This window comes from Eurosta solidaginis, chromosome 3 (genome assembly GCF_040869045.1).
Source record: "Eurosta solidaginis isolate ZX-2024a chromosome 3, ASM4086904v1, whole genome shotgun sequence".
Taxonomy (NCBI): Eukaryota; Metazoa; Arthropoda; class Insecta; order Diptera; family Tephritidae; genus Eurosta; species Eurosta solidaginis.
Genome location: NC_090321.1, coordinates 28,586,452 through 28,601,385, shown reverse-complemented (window position 1 = coordinate 28,601,385; position 14,934 = coordinate 28,586,452).

Sequence of the window (14,934 nt, the reverse complement as noted above, 5' to 3'; positions counted from 1 at the left end):
TTTGTTGCAACAACATAAAAGGAAGAAACAAGTTGCTGCACTGCAAATTGATTATCTGTTAGAGCTACTTACCAGTTCTAATCAGGATCTTAACCTAAGCAGAACTTCATATAACTCTCACACACAATGCATGGCAGCTTGTGTCCTGCTCTTGGATTAAATGTACCGCGTCATTGTAAAGAAAAGTTCGACCTATATTCTTGAACGAACTTTTAATAATCCGAAAATTTGGTACGGCTGAATCTTTTAAATATTTTTTTAATTTTTATGATTGAAATACACTCCTAGTAGTTCTTAAAATGTACCTCATAAATACGTTACGAAGGATTTTGTTGGTAGATTGGAAAGCCTGTTACGAGGTCACTACATTAGAACCACACATTTTCACCTTTATCTCGTAAGCTGGCTGAGATAATGCAGAACAATACCCTTTGTATTAAAACTCTCATCACAACAACAGCTTTCATTTAATGTCAATGTTGTACAAAAATATCTGAACAATACCCTTGTCCATGTTTTGGTTTTCAGGTACCTAGTGGTCTAGTGGTTTGATATGTATTCTATAATATAAGTTAGACCTCGGCTAATACAATGGTCAAAGTTGTATTCAGTTCTATGCAGAGGTTTCTAAGTGATGCTAGTTCAAACATACACATAGACAGACAGATAAAAAATTAAAAAAAAAACTGCTGATTTGCGTTCAGGGGGTCCAATAAGAACCTCTCCAATAATTTTTTCTGAAATATCTCCAATGTACAGACATTTTTTAAATTAGTTATGCTCACTTAAATAGATAATGATATTCCTGTCCTTAATTGGTTTTTTGTGACTTGCGATCACTTCCTCGGAGACTTACGTTCACCTCACTAGTTATAGGACTTACGTTCATTAAACCCTAGCTTTAAAGTAGAATGGAGTTGCCACCCAATACTTCCAGTCGTCATATGCGTGAGTTGCCTTCCATAAATAATATATCCTATAAATACGAGTGCGATGCGTGATCTCGCTCTCTTGTTTTTACTTGTTGCTATCAGCGTACATTGACCAAGCCACCGGATCAATAAGTATACTAATCATCTACAGCTCATCTGGATGATTAAGCAAGCAGTACCATCAAAGGACATCTACAACATCACGTGACACCCGATTCAACCAAATTATCATCAATCCACAATATATCCAAAAGTAAGTTACCATCAAGCAACATCATAGTAAAAGGAAGTATTCAAACACTACGTTGGTTTGTAATTCATAAATATCCAATTCCCCCTCTCGGTGAACCCTTGCGTGTGTGTATAAAGATATCCGCGATAGTGGTTCCATCAGCAATAACTACATCGGTTACCAGAGTTTTGTTCCATTAATGAATTTAAAATCTTGTGAATTACCAATATTTTATTTGATCCTTGAAAAATCACCCAGCCACTTTACATTGTTAGCTTTAGGTAATTTCAACTTAAATGAATTATTATTGAAATACGCATTTGCATCATTGCGTTAAACAGGCATATTAGAACTTTGTTATATTGTAGTGAATTCTAGGAATTCTTAATTATTTTAAATCTTCGAATCGTTGAATTGTCGAATAAATAAATAAAATATTCAGTATAGCGAAATATTCTTTATTTATAACTTATTTCTTACTCTAGTAGTTCAACAAAATTAAATTACTCGCGGACTTTTTAAAGCGGGTTAAAATCAAACTGAATGATTATTCCTCAGCTTGCGCTGCTTTTATACTCTCTGTAGTCTCGTCGCATATTTCTCTAAGGATCTAGACTTTTCACGAACAATCTTCTCGAATATTTGTATACATGTATATGTGTGACGAATATCACCTTCGCTCTTAGCTGATGATTACATGATGCGTAATGGTTTCTCTATCTTCTTCGCTTTTAGCTGCTGGCTACATGTATGTATGCGAAATATTCTCTTTGCTGTTAGCTGCGCTGTTACTCGTATGTGTAAATGCTTGCTTTGTTATTGTCGTACATTTATTTACTAACGGCATAGTGATGTATCGAATGCAAATATTCGTCACAGTATGTACTTTTTTAATGTATCATAAACATCTTTGTGTACGGTATGGGGCATCCAAAATGTAAGCGTAAAGATAAGTGTAAGCATAGTGTCTGCAAGGGCTATGATATATGATGGAACACATAATGTAAGTATAGAGTAGGTGTAGAGGTACTGTTCGCGTAGAATGTGAGACTGTCGTAGAAGAGGCGAAGGATGAAATGGAATAGAAATGCAATCAAATAATATAAAGAGTATAGAGAAGAGGATGAGGGGAAGGAAATGAAATAGTTCGCGAGAAGGGCAACAGCCTTAGCCATCGCCCCAACGACCAGCGGACAAGCACGACCCTTCCGACCGCTGCATCAACATGAGAAGCGGAAGGCAACCTCGGACCAGAAACGCGATCAGGTACATAAGAAACACGGGGATGGTGCGGAGACACGTGCTTTCCGGTCATCACACCGCAATGCCAGTGGGCGCCGGTGCGGCGTGGAGCCGCGTCCGTTCTGCTCGACCCGACACTCCACTGACAGAGCGGCCCTGTATCCGCCACGCAAGGAAGGTACCAGCACCACTATAGTCCCACGTCAGGCGGTCTCTACCGGCTTCAGAACAGGACGATTGCGGCAAATCCATGTAGCGATGACGATCACCCGATCCTTCATAGCTATCGCTATTACAGCGATTGTACGAATAGAGGCAGGGGGCGCCTGCATTTGGTACGCGCTCTGCTTGACCCCTGTGCGCCGACGTCGTAATTTATGCGCAATTATCCCAGGACCTTCAACTCGAACGACTCAACACGGCAAGGCACACCAAGTGTACTTTTGTATTGCGCGGGAAGTACGGAGCTACGGACAGAATCACGACCCAGGCTACCATGGTAGCACGACATGGACGCTTGAACCCAACCGCGACGATTGATTCCTCGGTCGCCGCACCGTTTCAAATCATGAAAGTCGCTGACCCGACGTTTTAGCGATCCGCGCCGGTTCTACTAACCCTCGGTGCCGACGTCTACACCAATATTATGGTCAGTGGCACAACCCCGGCAACGGTCAATGGGATCCTCATGCAGCCGACAGTCTTCTGACTGATAATATCCGGAGCATTCCGGCAGTAATGTTCTGGCATCGCTCTCATTTACTGTTATTTTTAATTTCCTACCAATTTCAAAATTACATCTAATTAACCAGGTGCATTAAAAACAAAGCAACCCCACGTACTTGAACACTTACGCTTTTCTCTTTCATCCACAGTTCAGCGAGGCTGCGTTATTGAAAGTACGGATGTCCACCGGAGATCGTAATTACCATACATACATATCATATTTTTAATTTATTTAGTTTTACCTTCCTTGGGAAGGTTGCTGGTGCACTCACCGAATTTCAAGTTGCTCGCTGCAAGGGGGCCGGCATGTTAAGGCCACCAGCCTAAATATTTCGGACCGCCCTAAAGCGCGCATTAGTTATTTTATTATTAATACCGATAACGGCTAACACCAGTCGAGAGCTAACTTTGAAGGGGAAAAACTCAACGAAAGTCAGCTATCGGCAGATGCCGCGGACTTTTTTGCGGTCTTGACTCCTCCTATTTTGGAACGTTCACAAGCCAGCAGCTAGCCCCAGGTGAGTTCTCCTACCACACATATTTTTCCATTTTTTTTGGAATTGTAATTACTCTTACACAATTGTACATTAAATTTAAAGTTGCCATTTTTATTTTGATGTAAGTCTTCTAGTTATTGAATACAGCAATCAATTGTTTCTGTAGGCACTGAATAAAACTATTGTCCTTTACTTACTTTTACACTTTACGAATTCTCCTGTTTTATACTCAGTTGAGCAGAGCTGACAGAGTATATTAACTTTGATTGGATAACGGTTGGTTGTACAGGTATAAAGGAATCGAGATAGATATAGACTTCCATATATACAAATCATCAGTATCGAAAAAAAATTTGATTGGGCCATGTCCGTCCGTCCGCCCCTCCGTCTGTCCATCTGTACGTTATTATTACAAAGACGGATAAAGCGATGAAATTTGATAGGTGAGTTGAAACTATGACACAGAATAGAAAATTAGTAAAATTTTGGACAATGGGTGTGGCACCGCGCACTTTTAAAAGAATGTAATTTAAAAGTTTTGCAAGCGGTAATTTGGCAGTCGTTGAAGATATCATGATGAAATTTGGAATTAGGAACGTTAATCCTCTTACTATATGCATGCTTAATAAAAATTAGCAAATTCGGAAAACGACCAAGCCCACTTAAAAAAAAAAAATTTTTATACACAGTCGACCGTCTGTCCTTCCCCTCAGCCGTTAGCACGATAACTTGAACAAAAATCGATGTATCTTTACTAAACTCAGTTCACGTAATTATCCGAACTCACTTTGTATTGGCATAAAAAATGGCCCAAATCCGAATATGACCACGCCCACTTTTCGATATCGAAAATTACGAAAAATGAAAAAAATGCCATAATTCTATAATCTAAATACGAAAAAAGTGATGAAACATGGTAATTGGATTGGTTTATTGACACAAAATATAACTTTAGAAAAAACTTTGTAAAATGGGTGTAACCCCTACCATATTAAGTAGAAGAAAATGAAAAAGTTCTGTGGGGCGAAATCAAAAGCCTTTGGAATCTTGGCAGGAACACTGTTCGTGATATTTCATATATAAAGAAATTAGCGGTACCCGACAGATGATATTCTGGGTCACCCTGGTCCACATTTTGGTCGATATCTCGAAAGCGCCTTCATATATATAACTATCACTTTAAAACACTCATTAATACATTCAATTTGATATCCATATCGTACAAACAATTTCTAGAGTCACCCCTGGTCCACCTTTATGGCGATATCTCGAAAAGGTCCACCTATAGAACTAAGGCCCAGTCCCTTTTAAAATATTCATTAACACCTTTCATTTGATATCCGTATCGTACAAACAAATTCTAAAGTCAGCCCTGGTCCACCTTTATGGAGTTATCCCAAAATGGCGTCCACCTATAAAACTATGGCTCTCTTAAAATATTCTTGAATACCTTCCATTTGATACACATGTCATACAAACACATCCCAGGGTTACCCTAGGTTCATTTTCCTACATGGTGATTTCCCTTACTTTGTCTCCATAGCTCTCAACTGAGTATGTAATGTTCGGTTACACCCTAACTTAGCCTTCCTTATTTGTTTTATTTTCCTTTTATTTGCGTGCGATCGCGCCCCACGACCCGGGTGCCACATGCCCCCCGCAAAACAATGAGTTAAAAATATCTAAACAGGACGGCATGTTATCGATAGCAACAGTAATTCAAGAATTTTCGATGAGTTATCGGTTGTTATCCAATTTTTATCCGTGAGGTATAAACGAGCTATGGATTACAAATCGATACCAACCGTAATCCAAGTGTTTTCGAAAAGGTTTCGATTTTTATCCATTTGCTATCGCCGAGGTAAAGTCGTGCTATTGATTTGATGTCAAAATGTTATAAATAAGATATCAATAACATATGCTATCGTTTAATTATCGATTAAATATATCGAAAATTTGCCGAGTTTTCATTAAAAACTTATCAACTTAGTATCGAACATTTTTTATTTGTTTTTTAAAGTAATCGGTTTGTTATCGCAACATTACCGATTTATTATCGAGCAGTTATCGATGAGGATTCGATTTGTGATCGATGTTGCTATCGATTTGTTATTAACGAGCTTTCCATTTATTTCAAATTTTTCAACGACAAATCTTTTACAGAAAAATTACTAAAACATTCGAATAAAATTTAAAGGAAATATATTTATTGCTTCAACGTATATATGTACATATCTCACAAAGGCGACTCATCAAATCCCAGTCTCTGCTAATTTAATGTGGCCCACAGTTTATTTGTATTACTTGCGCTTTGCTTCCTACAGCACCATAAAGCAATTGTACGCCTTGAGCAGTGAAAATTCAAACTCGTTACATAATGAATTGCACAAAAAATGTTGCATACACGCACAGCAAGGCTCACATTCATACATTAACTTGTATAGAAATAAATGTTTAATAAGGCAAAAGAAAGTAAACTCGTCCGTTTAGGAAAGTAAAAGTAGTAAAAAACATTAACGTGCAAAGTTATAGCAGCGATGTTTTCTTGTCGATATTTATATATTTAGGAAAATGTCCTGCGGCTTGCTTGAAGAAAGTGCTTACTCATGCAGGCGAATATTCGCTTATATGCAGTCTTGAACTCTAGCCATCATATTTTATCATATTTAAAAAAGTAAATAAGCGTTCCATAGTAAAGAGAGGGGAAAAGTTAGCATAAGAGAAGAGAAGTAAATAAGTATATTTATAAAAGAGGTTACACCCATTTTATGCCACCTCTCTTAGTACGTACTTGCAGTTCAAACCCAATACAAACACAAATTCCTTCACACTCTAATTTCTTTTTTGTTTCCTCTACATATTGTATCCATTATCTTTGATGCTTTTAAATTATATACTTAAGCAACAAGCCGAGAGCGAATACCAAAACAGAACCAAAAACTTAAGTAAGCAGTACAAACTTTATTGCTTTTATCAAATTTGTTAAATACGTATTGTATACATATTCTTTAAAACGAAGCGAAGTAAATTATATAAATACAAGTAAATAAATGTTAGAGTAATGGGTAAGCTTTCATTCAAAAGTCTAGCCGCCTGTTTGAAAAGGATATAACTCAATAAACAAGTTGCAGTCGAATTACTCCTTAGCAAATACAATTTTTATACCTTTCATAAAAATTAAAAGGTATATTACGTTTGTCACGAATCTCAAAATTGTGAGCCCTCAAAGGAGAAGAGGTGTACCCACCAATAGATATACCGAAATGATCAGTATGAAGAGCTGATTTGATTTAGCCATGTCCGTCTGTCTGTTTGTATCCAAACTAGTCCCTCATTTTTTGAGATACCTTGATAAAATTTGGTCAGCGGATATATTTAAGTGTCTGATTAGCCATTTGTCGCAACCGGCCAGAATGGACAACTATAGCATATATCCCCCATAGAACCGATATTTCATAAAAGAAGATTTTTTCATATCTTCCTCAATTTATCAGATTGAAGCTTCTAACTTCACCATATGCTTTCGTATATTGCACATATTGTTGCCTAAAATAATGGATGAGATCGGTAGTATATATAGCATATATCCCGCACAACAGGTTGTTCAGATAAGAAGCTTTTCGTAATTACTGCCTCATTTTAACAGCTAGAAACTTCAAATTTCAGCACATGCTTACATATAGGGCATTCATTGTTGTCTGAAAAAATCGAAGAGATCGGTCGTATATATGTATACATAGCAACATCTTTAAATGAAATATACAGGCTTGGCTGAAGTAACCTCTTTTACATACAAAATAGCCCGAAAAAAGCCATCGCTACCATAAAAAAGATGTAATGTAACTATATATTAAACCCGTTATATCCAACAAAGGATTTATAGCGAAACTTGGGGAATCTTAACTTACATGGGAAGTGTCAAAAGTACTGTCTAGTCGACCCAGATATCTAAAATGATTATATTATAAGGTCAAGTGAGTGTCGAGACAATCATATACCTCTGAACATTTTTACTTGTTTTGTGCCAGAGAATAAATTCGAATTTACAGCAGTGTCGGAATGAGAGGTTTGTAAAAAAATTATGGGCATCAAATCTAATGCTATTGGGAAGGATGGGATCTCCTTGAAGTTATTTAAACTTGTCCTGACACTTATTCTAAGAACTGTAACGCACATAATTAATCCTTGCTCCACAACTTCTTGTTTATCTGCGGAGTCGAAAAATGCACTAATTGTTCCTGTTACCCAAACAAATATTGCTCTTTAATCTTGCAATTATAGGCCAATTAGTGTCTTAGCAGTGTTTGCTAAAGTGTGTGAGTCCATGATGTCGGGTCAGATTTCAGCTTATGTTAATGGGAATAACCTGTTAAGTTCACTGCAATCAGGACTCATACCCAAGCACAGCTGCTCAACTGCAATGGTCAAAAAACTTGACAACATAGGAACAAATTTCGATAATAGTGAACTAACTACTTTGTGTCTCTTTGACTTTTCCAAAGCCTTTGACTCAGTGCAGCACAACCCTGCAACCTCAAAATGGGCTTGCGAAAACTGGCTTTTTCTTAAATGCTGAAAATTGGTATGTGTTACCCATTTTTGATTAAATTGCTGCACGAAATTTTTTATTTATGTTCGAACTTATCGAATTCAAAACACCAAACTATCTTTGTGAACAACTAAAATTTTCCAAGTCTTCTCCCCACCTCAAGCTAATAATACCACGATATTTATATTTGTCCTCATCGAAGCTGTCTTTTGTTAATGCTGTAAGGCACGGGAACTCTATTCCTGATCCTCTCAAGGCTGATGTGGGTAAAAGCAGCTACAAAAAGCAAATTTATAGCTAACAAATTAAAGATTACTTTTTAATTAACAATTACAGATTAAATTACAGATAAAACCACTATGTTAAATAAAAAATAAATAAATGTAAGGCGCGATAACAGCCGAAAGATTTGAGGTCCAGTTCTCTTCCAGTTTGCATCGTGTTCCTAATAATTTTTCCTACCAATTGGCTGGACCTAAATGCTTTATGCCGATTCCGAACAGCATCCGCAAGGCAGATGAGTTTTCACTGAAAAACTTTTCATGGCAGAAATACGATCGGAGTGTTTGCAAAGGCACTGCCGAGGTGTGACTTCGCTTAGAACAACTTTTTCCTAATTGAAAAAACTTCTTTCTAAATTTTCGATGTTGCTTGGGCCGGGCGTGAACCCAGGATTTTCGGTGTGATAGACGAAGCACGCTACCACTACACCACGGCGGCCGCCGTAAATAAATTAATAAAACATTCTGTTATGGGCCGTGTTGGGGGCGAAATAGTCGGATTAAGTTAATCTGAAACTTAGAAATGAGCAAAAACTTAGTCAAATTCTTATTTAAACAAGTAAAAGTGTCTAAGTTCGGGTGTAACCGAACATTATATACTCAGTGTGAACTTCATTACATTTCATTTCAGATAAATTACTTTTCTACATAACACGTGGCGCCGTCCGTTTAAAAAAAATGTCTCTCCATTTCCTCTTACAATAAAACTTGATAAGTGAAATATCATTGATTAAAATCTATTTTTTGCTAAGTTATAGCTTATTATTCTAGTCTACGACCTTTTAAAACTTATTTTATAACTAAGTTGCAGTTATCTTTAACCGATCCCGTCCTTTTTTTCTAGAAATATTTGCTGCTATAGGGAAAATTTGTGTACCCAATTATATTACGATCAGTTAATTTTTCTTCGAGTTATAGCTACCGAAACATAGAAAATTGCTTAGTCACAAAAGGGGCGGTGCAACGCCCTTTTTTTAAATTTGAAGTTTTTCCTATTTATTGTTATAAATTCACTTGGGAAATGAAATACCATTGATATAAAGCTCCTTTTTACAAAGATATAGCTTATTTTATTCGCCCACGACCCTTTTAAAAATATTTTATATAAAAGTGGGCGTAGTCCTTAACCGATTTCATTAATTTTCTTCAAAGCATTCCTTATAGTAAAGGCAACTTCTCTGCCGAATTTTGTTACGATAGGTTTTAACGATTTTTGATTTATGATTAATAATATTTGTAAAGTTGATTTTATCACAAGTGGGCGGTGCCACGCACATTTTAAAAAATGTTTTAAAATTTGTATCAAGAGTCTCAATATCAGTCCACGTGTCAAATTTCAACTTTCTGGGAAGAGGTTGGTGTGCAGCTTAATAATCTTGGTCCTCCGATAAAAGATACCATCGACTGAAAAAAGGTACACAGGTTTGTTAATTGTTTTTGTTGTACTTTTTTTCCATACATTACAGGTTTGGCTCGACTACAAAAGTGCTGTGAAACGGAAACTAATTTCGAATAAGCAGTAATCTCAGGCGACTGGTGGTGGACGTAATCGTATGCACACTTTCAATAGTTTTGAAGAAACTGTAATACGAATAACCGCGCTGGAAACATCAACTGAAGGTATCGAGGGTATAAATCGTTATGGAAGGAAACAAAACTCAAGTGGAGGAGGTAATGCTTCTTCCTCTGAACCACCAATGGAACCAGATAATGCAATGCGCAGCGAAAATTTTGTAATTTTAGCTGCTTTCCTAGGTGTATAATGAAGCTGCCGCGCACCAAGTATACATCGGTAGTTCGCACTACCATGTTACTTGCTTTTGCGTGCATTTTGTTGTAAACACTTTCTCGGCTGACATCCTCTTGAGACCGGAAAGGAGTCATGAGCCACGACTGTAAAGGATAACCTGCATCGCCTGTTCATAAAAAACATATGCAAACTATGGGTCATAATAAAACTTAAGTGCTACATTCTCATTGTACATGCGAATGAATTGTCTGACGAACGATTCGTCTCTTCACGTTTTCGTCTAACAACCATATTATGTATCATTTTCGTTCGCCTCTTACTTTATCTCTTTTCATAAAGTGAGAAACGTAAGAGGTGAATAAAAATAATACAAAATGTGATTGCTAGACGGAAAGCGTTTGCCTGAGCTTTCGTTCGCAATACAGAATGATGCCCTAAGACATTCCAAGAATACAAGTATTCCTTTCTCCCTCTCTATATGAGCTTTGGAAATACTCCTTAGCGTTGCTATGATTCCATACATGAGAGTCGTGGTTACTTCCTGGCTACCGTGCGTCAATACACCTGATTCGCATTTTATTATCACAAACTTGGAAATAAAAGTTGATAGAAAAATTTGGCCCTTTTTATATTTTGAGGTCTATAATGTATATACATATGTAGTTATTCGCATGTTATATCACATCATGTTAATCAGAGTACAAATACGCGAAAGTGCATTTTTTAAGTTTTGGTTTGGAACTCCTCATTTCGCCTAGCCTGTATAGAGGCACGTTAGCTTCTACAACAATGAACGAATTGATCTCCACACAAGCTAGGTCTGAATTCGTCAGTGATAGGATTAATTCCCGGTCATAGACTGGAAAGCAGAGTCTTTTGAAATCTCGAAGGAGAAGTTTTGGACGTAAGTACAAATTCAGCTAGAATTAAAGTTCGGAATTTTTTCAAGCGATCAAACTGTGTAGAAGCGTTACTTTGTGTGAAAATAAACGTGCTTATTATATATACAAAATTTAAGATTTTCCGTTTTCGATAGGAATCTATAGTCTCCCATCATTCGCATCAACTGCAATACAATTTCAAAACTCTACGAAGAACGTTTTAAAAGTTATGGCCAAAGCAATTTTGTTGTAAGTGACATTTTGTATACATATTTCAATTTTATTCAATAAGAAAAACTTGTATACTGTAAACTTTTTTTTTGTTCCTTACATCAATTTCACAGTTATGGCTCGATATACTTACGATCATTGCGTTGGTTCTATAATAGCCTTTGCGGTTATAGTATAACAACTTGTTCTCAGTAGGCGGAATTATTTGGATATGTCTCCCATCGACGCACATGACAACTCCTGAAAACCGGCTTCTTGGAAAAAAAATCTATTTTCGCTTCCCTTTTTTCTTCAGTTGTCATTTCCAATCTTATCCACTGCGAACATAATTTGTGACTTCCATTATTGTATCGTTCTAGAGTGGTAGATACGGTTGCTTGAGCCATTCCGATATCGTTATCTTTGCCCACACCATGTTTGTATCCACCCTCTGCAAGGAAGCGCCGGGTACATACAATATGCCCTAGTGCAGTGACTCCGCATTTGTGGCTGTGCCCAATAACATCCTGAACAACATCCAAAACGTACTTGAACGCTACCTTATTGAGCCGAAAATTCTTCACAAAGCTTTTAAAAGAACCAAAGTTGGTTAATATGGATTTGCGTACTTGTTTTGAACAATTTTTGCTTGGAAATTTTAGTTTGGACACACACGATATAAAAAAAAGATATTTTTATAGGGCTTCCTTTTTTCTGATCACAAATAGATAATTCCAAGCCTGCGCAGCCTTATGGTTATCAATAGTGATTATAGTTTACAAATTTTGGGTAGTCGCACAATTATTCACGCACTTATAATGAACGCTTAAAAATTTTCCGACGCTCACAAAAAACCCCATAGCAGATAAAACGCCTTCTTCACAATCCACATTATTTAGCAGAACACCACCACTTTATAAGACCATGTCTGCCGCCACGGTCCATTTTATCAATTTCCGACCATGTACTGGAGAGCTTAGAATTTCCGCACGGTAATATATTTGTGATCAGGAAACTCCCCCTTTCGTTGTATACCTAGAATAATGTCAAATTCGTGCGATTCCAAACTAAATCCCAGCAATTTTTGCTAAATAACTTACGCTTTATCGTCCATGTCAAAAGGATTGCAAGCGTCCCTCAACACTTTCTTTTGCACTCTTAAGCACGTGAATTTACTACGCCGCTCTTCTAGTAACATGGCTGCTATCGAAATGGAACTCATTTTGTTTTTGTTTTATTTATTTATTAATTAATTTTTGTAAATTTTGTTCCAACTTCTTTATTTTTATTTGGACACTATTTTTTATTTATTTTGACAACAAAAGACGCTGATTTGAAGGGAAAAAAGCTTGAAGCACTAATTTGAAGTTATCATGTTAGTTGGCAGCACTAACTGCGAAAACGTCGGAATGGCCAATACCAATTTTCACATATTCAGTAAACACATTCCCTTTACGACGGGAGCTCATGCGTAATTAATGATAGACCCCATAATCTTCCTCTTGATTTGCGTATTGTATTAATGTTATTTGCTTTTATTTAAAAATCTCAGAAATCCAATAAAAATGGATAACAAATTTTTATTGAAATTAGGTGCTTCTCAAGCAGTGGTGCACAACGTGACAGAGCTTCGAATACAAACGCAACTTTTTTTTATGTTAGTATGTGTTTACATGGAGAATATTTGAGTATATGTAGAATTCACACAAGAGATGAATACTGCTTGAAATACAAGCTAATGTTGATTGACTGCTCCCATTATGGCCGCGTCATAATGAAACTTCTCATGTTTATGAGAATCACATGCAAAAGCGAACATCATCAGATAACGCTGGTCATGCGCTATTAGTAGCTCCCCATGCAAATAGTTATATGCTAAGAAGCTCTCGAGTGCACCACTGTTCTAAAGCACTATTTTTGGGTTTTACGAGAAAATGTAATTTTATTTTAAGGATGACGCAATAAAATCCAATTAATTCGAGGAGCATATAGGAATCAACAGAAAATTACAAGAATACACATACAAAAAGATCAAAGTACAAACATATTTACAAATTGGCAATTGAGAAAGATAATATGAGGGCAATTAAACTCGAAATGTATCTAAATAAGCAAACGTCCGTGTGTATGTGTACATATATCATTAAAGAATTGAGTTTTCTCTGCGCCAAGGATATAATTAGTTAGATAAAAACACATACTGAAAATGAAAATCAAAACCTACAGAAATCTAGGAAATGTATGTGCTCTTACACACAAAAAAATTTAGTGCAGTCTTAGGACTTTTTTGGCAAAACTAATTTTGGTGTAATTTCAAATTTAATATAAAAATAGAATAATATGGAAAGGTTGTTGTAGCGACAAAGACACTCCCCGAAAGTTTTGGGGAGTGTTATCGAAATTGATGGTTGCTTTGCCGGATATAGATCCGGTAGGGCACAAGCGCAACCATTTCGGGAACGATTTAGTATGACCAGATTGAACCTTCTAGGCCAACTCGCCACCCACCCCTTAGTTCCCGGGATTTTGGGGTCGCCAGAGCCTCGGCTAGAGAAGCTATAAATGGCACTGGTAAGCCCTTGAAAGTGTTTCGCTACACATCGCCTTTATTCATTTGGGTATTTTAGTCGCCTTTTACGATAGGCATACCTGCCGCGCGTGTATTCTATGCCCCTAACACGCGGGGGGGGGGGGGGGTGATTTAATTGTACATTATCAAACTTTTCGGAGAGCTATAAAACTTATTTTAGAGCCAACGCTATTGCTCGTCGTATATGCAATACAATATAGCAGATGTAGGAAGCAAGTCATAGCGGTGTGGTAGCATCGCGGTATCGTGGTCAAGCCGTGGCCGACGCTAGATCCAATTTTTTTATACCCAGCTCTACTTGTACACAGGGTATTATCATTTCGAATGGATAACGGTTGGTTGTACAGGTATAAAGGAATCGAAAGAGATATAGACTCCCATATATCAAAATCATCAGTGTCGAAAAAAAATTTGATTTAACCATGTCCGTCCGTCCATCCGTCCCTCTGTCAGTCTGTGCGTTAACAAGATAACTTCAGTAAATATTGAGATATCTTCACGAAATTTGACACACAAGGTTATCTGGACCAAACATAGATTGGTATTGAAAATGTGCGAAATCGGATGATAACCACTTACTTAATTGGCGCTTAACCGTCTAAACGGTTATGGCCGAAATAAATGTAAGGCGCGATAATCTCCAAAGAAATCTAAGGCCGAGCTTCTCTTCCAATTCGCGTCGCGCTCCCCTTGATTTTCCCTACAAAGTGGCCGGACGTGACCTACATGTTTTATGCCGACTCCGAACGGCATCTGCGAGGCAGATGAGTTTTCACTGAGAGCTCTTCATGGCAGAAATACACTCGGAGTGCTTGCCAAACACTGCCGAGGGACGAACCCGCTTAAACAAATTTTCTTCTGATTGAAAAACCTTATTTCTAAAATTTTGATGTTGTTTTGCCCGGGGTGTGAACCCAGGGCATTCGGTGTGGTGGGCGGAGCACGCTACCATCACGCCACGGTGGCCGCCGATGATGATAACCACGTCCACTTTTAATATATATACAAATTTGGAAAACACAAAAAAAAAAAACTGATTATTTA